Source organism: Centruroides vittatus, unplaced genomic scaffold (genome assembly GCF_030686945.1).
Source record: "Centruroides vittatus isolate TY-2023 unplaced genomic scaffold, ASM3068694v2 contig_7, whole genome shotgun sequence".
Taxonomy (NCBI): domain Eukaryota; kingdom Metazoa; phylum Arthropoda; class Arachnida; order Scorpiones; family Buthidae; genus Centruroides; species Centruroides vittatus.
Window position 1 is genome coordinate 1,304,474 of NW_027122442.1, and position 9,093 is coordinate 1,313,566.

Sequence of the window (9,093 nt, forward strand, 5' to 3'; positions counted from 1 at the left end):
GTACAGTACAATGGGCTGAATAATGCATGCACTAAAAATATAAAATTGTATTAAAATTGGTGTCTTTATTGAAAAAGAATTTAAAATAAAACACTTTTATAACTCAAAATTCATGAGAGAAAACTTAAACTTGTGTCATTTTATATTGTTACAAGGTCTCACTAGAGACACAAAAGACAGCACGTGTCCTGAAGACTGGAGGCCCTACCCATAATTATCAAAATATACATATTTTTGTTTATTAAAGGCCTATCTTAAATTTGTATTAATTTGTTCTCGTGTGTAATTTAATAATATTGGACAACAAATCTTGGCTTTCATAATTTTTCTTTATCTTTTGGCCATAATTTCGATTTATATGTTATTTCTTATTATTCCTCACGATTAAACTAAGAACAAAATATTTTTATCACGTCAGGATAATAAAATAAAACTCAACTTGTTTTTTTAATATTACTTTTATTGGTAATAAAAAATATAAAGATTTAAAAAGTTTTTCTTGCTACTTTTAGTTTATGTGATGACCTTTAGTTTCTGAAATCAATATGCAGCAATAGTTAGTTAACATTTCTTTGTACTATTCATGTTAATGCTATACATTCCTTTTAAAACTTATTTACGTAAGTGCGAATTAGGAGTACATTAATATTTTTGAGAATTTCTCAAGAATGTGACGTGATAGCCACATTTGGAAATTAGCTTTAATAATCAGCATTAAAACATGTGGGCTATACAGTACACCTAACAAAGTATTGTATAGGAGAAAAGAGTCATGTTGACAAGTGTAATTATAATAAAACCTTAATGTTGATAATTTTTTCACGAAACTTAATGATTTCAAAAATTCTAAACCGATACAATTAACTCTTTTTAATTAACTTGGGTATTAGAATATGTTTATTTTATTTTTAGTGGGACGTTTATCCGAGAATTGTCGAATCTTAATCATAAAATAACTGAATAAGACAATCGGACAGAGTATTTCCAAGTCATTAGACCAGTGATTTTCAAATTTTTAACGTCTACACAACCTCGTATCTGACCCTAAGCATTAACGTTAAGCATAATATTCTCTGGAATAATGAAAGAGGTTGATTCTCTTCCCATTTTTGTACGTATTTATCTAATTTTAGATTTCAAGAGTTAGTTTACACTAATAATTAACATTACAATTGTTCGTTATACTTTTATTATAACTCTTCTTGGATAATATGTATAAGCCAAGTAGTAAATGACAAAATTTACAAATCGATAGATAAATTAGATTATCGTTAGTTGTATTGTTTTATGCCATATAGTCTACTAATTTTATACTTGAATACATACAATGATATTCAGTGAGTTTTAAATTTATTTATTAAATTATTCAACTCTATACGCGATGAATTATGAGCGGTAACATTGAATACAATAGGCCTATAAAAGATAATTTTGGAAATGTTTAGTTATTTTTTTCCACAGCTCACAAGGAGATAGAAACGCTAGATCTATCTCATTGATAACACTAAAATAGAATTTAATGTAAAGACTTATCAGACTTATGTATTCAAGTCTTATTTGATGCACTAAGTTAGCATATTATAAACTGATTTTACTAAAGGTTATTATTGAATTTTGTTACTAATCAATGTTTATTATTAATCGATACTACCATTAGAAATGATAGTTCTATCACAATATAATAGGCCTCATAATCGAATTAGTTGGAAAATCATTTTTGCAGTTACAGATGGATCTCTAACATAATATTCCAAACAAATTTCAATTTTCTAAGTTCCATAGAGGTCTTCATAATCAGTCTGAAACTTCAAAACGATTTTGTGAATTTAACAACACTGACACTTTACTACTTCTAAGTTAAAACACTCTACTACGTCTTTGGTTGTGTATTGTGAACACAGAAGTCTTTTTATGGTTGTGAGATTGTAATTGTTACTCATTATATGTTGGATTTATAAATTAATAGACAAACGAGAAAATTCAGTTAGGTCTCGAAATAACAATTAGTACAGAAATGGCAATTTTAAGTATTAAAATCATTTTGTTAACAACTGTAAAGAATTCTTAAATAAAATATTAGCAAAAGACATTATATTTTTTAAACATTTATTTTGTTGACAATATATATTTGTATGCCTTAATAACGTGTAACTATCAGAATTGTGTATTTATAAATAAGAGAAAATATAATAATAATACGAGAGGTTTTCGAGATGTAATCGCTTTTGACATAAAAATTTATAAATTCTATTTTTATTAACTTCATATTTTGAAGTGAATTACTAAATTAGACAGTAAATTTTTACTCGAAATAATTTTAAGTTCTGTTATTCATACAAAACGTTTTATAGGCCTACTTAAAGAATCTCCTTTAATCATTTTCTAGCATTAAAATATTTTAATTTGGTAAACATTTACATGACTTTTTAAAATTATTTTCCAGTAATAATGGATAGTGTTAAGTATTAAGAAAATTAATGAATATTTATACGCATATAAAATCAACATCAGTTTTTTAAAATAAATAATTTATAGCAATGGAAACGTCTTTATGTCATCTTTAAACAGATAATATTAAAATTTACATTATTGAATGAAAATCGGACAAAGTCTAGATAAGAATATGTAATATAATACGATGTTATTGCGAGCGAATAATCTTCACAAAATATTTATTATCATTATCATTCGTCGATTAATAAACCAAAGCTATAAAATTTTAATTTACAGTTTTATTTCAGCTGAAATACAAATTTTAAAGTTTAACCTAAGATTTCTCGTATAGATTTAACCCATACTCTACGTGAACACTCAATTTAATCCACATACTTCAACTATTTAATTTATGTCCATATTAATATAAATTATCATTATTTTTGTTTAGCAGATTCTCGTGTTATTCAAAACTTAATAACTTCAATTGTTAATTAAATAAACGTAAAATTTCACATCTTAAATTGCATACTTCAATCGTCGCTGTAGTAATTGTGATTTTTGCATTTATTATACAATACATATAACGTTTTTCTTATGCCATTAGTTTTTCAATTATGATATTCCTTCCTTTATTTGATTATTATTAAATTTTATTTCTAATTATGTAACTAATTAAAGACAATTTAATTTAAGTTTTACTCGCAATCGTAACTTTAATTTCTGACTTTTATAAATATAATTTAATTTAGAATAATTATAAATATCATTCTGTAGTTTCAAATAAGAAATTTACATTCGAATGAAGTTATATTTTTAGATTTGAAATGCCCGATTGAATTATTTGCTACTCTTCAGTTAAAGCCTTATAACTCCATTTTAACTTGTTCTTTCAATAAAAAAACCTTATTAATTTTATCGGATTTTTAATTCCCTTGATTATTAATTATATCATAAAGCATTTAACTTTATTTTTGTCGCACTCGCTTCTCAAACTGTAGCGCTTTTCCATTGAAATAGGTTTACTTTGCACGATATTTAACAACAAACGTGAAAACCAAATTTTTTATTTTATATAAAATAAAAATGTCAATAAAATTTGCAATTCGAATCATGTGAACATCTCTATAACAATTCTAAATTGCATATTGCGAAAATAAAAATTGTATTGTACCATATTTTTATTTAATTTAAAACCGAAAAACAATTATACTACTGCATTGCTTAATATAGTTGAATACTAATATAATTATTACTTTATGTTAAATTAATTTCGTTAAATTTCTTTAAAAAAATTGTTAGCAATTCTCTAATGATTAAATTTCCAATAGTCGCTGATTAATAAGAAAATAAAAGCTTAGAGAGTGTTATGATTACTAAAGGAACAAAAGCGTTTAAATTATTCCTGTTATAAATCCTATTGGGAATGTGCTATCGTCATTTTGTTTTGAAAACTTAGAAAGAACTTATATTGCTGACAGATTTACTAGGAAAGCTTATTTGCATACATTAATTAATTAACTCGATGTATAAACATCACAGTCGCTTGTCAAATCGACGTGATGTCTGTCCTTAACCACTCTTGTGGATTCTGCTTGGCAAATATTATAATTGCAACGTTTATTAAAAGTAGCAGACGAAGTAAAATGAATGTTTAATTTGATTCCTGTTTAGTTTTGAATTTATTTCGTTTGTATTTCTGTACATAAGTCACTTAAACGTTTCACTTTTGTTCTTGAAAATGTCAACTTTTTAAAGCTTACGCGATGAAATTACTGTACTTAGACTTGTCTGAATTGTTTAATACTTAAATAAACATGCATTTAAACTTAAGAAAGTAAAATATTAAAATTAGTTTATTTGTTTTTATGATTTTTCAACATTTTAAAGTATAAACTCTGTTTTATTCATACTAAAATTGTAGATTCTTCGAAATCTTTCTAGACATTTTATAAATTAACTATATCTTAAATGATTTTTAAAAATTTATAATGAACATATTTATATATCAATTACCGTAATTTAAAATATTAAAAACAGTTTTGATTATTTATAAAAATTATGTTTAAATAAAAAGAACTAATGAATGTAAGTACTGTACAGAAAATATAAAATAATCATATATCTTTTATAAAGATTTTATGCTTTATTACTAGTTGCACTTGGTTTATTTTCATAGATTTATATTAAAAAAAGCGCGTAACATGATCCTGTAATGTAAAAATAATTGATACTTTTGTTTATAATAATTATCGAACTTTTGCCATTAAGAAATTCTAGGAAAATCATTAATGGCTCATCATTAACTTTCGAAATATAAGTTTCTTTATCATCATGCTTTATTCTAGTTGTAAGGATTTAAAGAGCCATATTTCGTTTTGAAATTCTCCATTTGCTTCTTTAATATCCCCTGGAGTATCTTTCCATTTAATCATCATCTACTAATCCTTTATTACTCTCACTCACTAACTCATTCCTCTTCCCTCGTTGCATTTTGTTACACTTACTGAAACTTTTATAATTTTGTTAATGAACAAATTTCCTTGATTCCATTTTATATATCTGTAATTAATTATCATATAAGTACATTTATTTATTTTGTATAAAGCAAGTTTATCCAATACGGTAACAATCGTTCTTTAAGTATATTTTATGCTATTGTTTTCATACTATTTTGTTTTTGATTAGAGTAATAAAAATATAGTAATAGTAAAGTAAATAGTACAGTTATTTTATTATTTTTTAAAAATTTTTAATTATTGGATTTATTATTAAAATTTTTCTTTGATTAATAACAGTAAATGGATTATTTCTAAGATTAAAATTGTAATGTTTATCTATGTTAGTAGTAAGCAGTGCAATGTTTACGCCTAAGCAAACAAGGAACTTAACTGGGATCCGTATTTTAGAGAGCCCAAAATCATTTTGAAAGAATTTTTAATACTATTAAAACCAGTTTCACCGATTTTCTCAAGGCCTGCAAACACGTAAAATCAGCATGATAGTATTAAGCTGGCCATTCTCAAAAGTCTGTTTCATAGCATAAATTTATGTCCTTCTAGGGTCCTATAATTGATGGAATTTCTAAATTTACAACAAAATAAGTCATAGAAAAATCCATTTGTTTAATAAATTTAAATATGCTTAGCTCTTACGATCCTTTTTATGATTGTTTATATTTTGGAGTAATATTTTAACGTTAAAAAAACATACATCTCTGTAAAATCAGCATATATAAAAATCTATTTATTAGAAAAGACAAATAAAATAATCAATTTTTATTTATTACAAGCAACTCAATTTTTGTATCACATTTAAATTTATACAAAAGTATTTTTTATAAATAAAATAAGAATTAAAAAATAATTCTCTTTATCTAACAGCATTTAAATAAATAAATTATTAATAAAAAAAGCAGTTAGAAAACTTTAACATTGATTTTTAATAAGGTATTAAATATATATATACAAATTTAAATATATTCAATTTATTGTTATTTTCCAATTCATAAAACATCATGTTTATTCTATGTCTGTATTTTTTAAACTAAACAATGTATAAGAAATTCTAACACTTCTACCTGCATTACATACAAGTGATATATAAATATTGTCAAATCATTTTAAATTAAAGGAACTGGAAAACTGATAAATAGAAAGGAGTAAACAATATTAAAAGTACTGCTAGATAGAATCACAATCTCTTTGCTGTCATCTTTCTTCTTTTTTTAAAGATATATTGTTACCTAGCAACATTAGACAATCTGACAATATCCAATAGGAAGATGGCAACCAAATGTCTGATGCAGTTTAAGAAAACTCAGATGGAAATTGAGAAGACAACAATTGATTGACATTCAATTTGCAGATAAAATTATCTTGTTGATATTTTAACAGGCGAACTTACAAATAAATAATGTTTTTCCTTTTTAAAATCATAACTTATTTTGTAAACACACACATATATATATATATAATAAATAAATAAGTATATATAATAACAATGTTTAAATAATTAAAAATATAACAGAATTTAAATAAATATATTATTTTAAACGTTTAAAGTTTAAACTTTACCTGTTGATGTTGAATTTTATGTATCACGCTTTTCCATTATAAGTATTTAATATTAAATAAAAGTAATAAATTATTAAAATAAACAAAAATTTGCTATTTTATCTAAATTTAAATTAATGTTAATTTAAATAATATCTTCACACTATAAGATATAATAAATATTGACTTCTATGAAGCTTATATTTCATAAGTTAAAAAAAAAAAAAATTAATGAAGTTATACCCTTATATTGTAAATTATAAAGTAAAATTTTCTTTAAAAAAAATATTGTTTTAGAATAATATTAAGCATTCTTTATTTGATTTTTCTCGTAAAATCTTCTTTTATTTGTTAAATCAAATTTTGAAGATTCGCTCTTTCATTTATAAAATCATTTTAATATAAAAATATAAAATTTTCAAAAAATCGTATCTTATTCGTTTATACAGTTTTGAAAGTATTATTTTATGTTTTGTAAACAGATTTAATAAACGTTAAAAAAATAAGAGTTAGAAAAAAAGAATTGCAAACGAAAGATAAGAGTGCATTCGACTGTTTTATTTTTAACCACAGAAAAGTAGCAGCATCTTGTTGCTTCTTGCATGATTTATCGGTTGAAAGTATGCGATGTCTCTTATAGAAAATGAATGAAGATTTCATATAAACGTAACAGTTGTCAGATTGTGTAAAACAATTGGTTATAGAAAAGAGAAAGAGCAGGGAGGATTTTCATTTCGTCACATTTCCCTAGAGAGATGTCTGTCTATGATAAGATTAAATGGAACGTTGGAATTAAAAACATAAAGAAAAAAATAATAAAAAAGATAAAAAGACATTTTCTTAATTAGCTAAGAAAGCCATTGATTAGGAGGAAAGACAAAAAAAAATTTTTTTTCTATATATACAGTATATATAATGTATATGTATATATGTACAGTACATTGGAAAAGAATTTAACATTATGTAAGAACGTTAAAACGTTTTACTGAGGTGTGAAATTTCAGCTGATTAAGATAACAGAACTTAAATGAGAGAATTGGAAAATGGACTTTTAAATGTATTAATGCTTATCTTTTCAAGATAAGAGTTTTGTGTGTAAAGAATTAAAATTCCCAATGAATAGCAGAAGAATAAGATTAATTCTTCGACTAGAAGATTTTTTTTTTTACTTTTCTTAAAGCAAAGAGAATGTTTAAAAGTTAAAAATTGCCACTCCACTTTTTTTTTAATGCTTAAATTTAAGACGAAAAAATGAGATTAATTTAACTTCATCCCCTTCTCACCCCTTTTTAGAAAGATTTTAAATTTTTATAGTAATTTTTCTTGTATTTATATATTAACTGATAAATTGTTGATGGATTTTTAATCAAGACTGACTTATAGAAATGAAAGTTGCGATGGAATCTATTCATGTAAATCAAATTTTAATAATTATGTTCCGTAAAACTTTTCGTGACTTAAATTTATTTAGATACGTGTAATGCGTATTAATAAGTAGGAATAATAATAATTTATATAAATATTGACGGATATTTATTTGAAAAAGATAAATGATGAGTGAAGCTAGACATGCAAACCTATCAAAGAAAAATGATGTATACGAATCGGATATATGGCAGTTGCATGCTAACTTCCTTCTTACTTTGAGCGGACATCCGTTAAACTTGGAATTTTTGTTCGATTTTTTTATTATCTACGATGAAAATGTAATTTATTAAACCTTTTTACAAATTGAACAATTAATTCCCGATATACTCGCTAGATGGCAATACCTAAGCAGAAATAACGGTCATACATTACCTAATAAGGAATATTACGATACGCCCACTCAAACGTAATTGGTTATTTTTAAATGATTTGATTTCGAAGTAATTATTTGATTGGTGATATTTGAATATTTGATATTTTAAAAATTCGAATTTTAAATGCATTTTATTGCAGTCGATATTTTTTAAAAAGATGAAAAATGCATTGTTTACTGTGAGAAGTAGTTTTTTCGCCAGTTTTTTAAAAATAATATTTAAATTATAAATGAAAATATAGAGTAAACAGTTAAAAACTAAAATATTTATTATAAATATTTTAAAATGTACATAATACTAAGTAAGAATAAGATATTCACAGGAAAATTAAACAATGAAATTCATTTAATGTAGCATTTATTCGAATCGTTTATTTTAATAACAGTTTTGTTAATGTCACGTTGTCATATAATTATTTCTATATTTGTAAATTATTTTGCCTTTTATTTGTGTTTACGAGCGCACAATTTCAGCATAAAATGGAATTTCGTGTAAATAATAATTTTCTTTAAATTGCTTTATTCGCACAGTTTTATTGTGTTTATCATTAATTAATAATTACGAAAACTAAACGCTCATTTTTTAAAATGTTAAGTATTAAACAGCAATTTTATAATTTAATAGTTTTGCAACTTTTATTATATGATTTTGTTAACTGAAAATGTTTGATTTATGCTTTTCTCTGTGAATTTACAATTAAATGTTGTTATTCTCTTGTCTTAAAAATACTAACAAAGAAATTCGAGAAAGAATAAATTGGACTACTTAATGTTAAAAGTGTTTAATTTTTTTTCACGTATAAA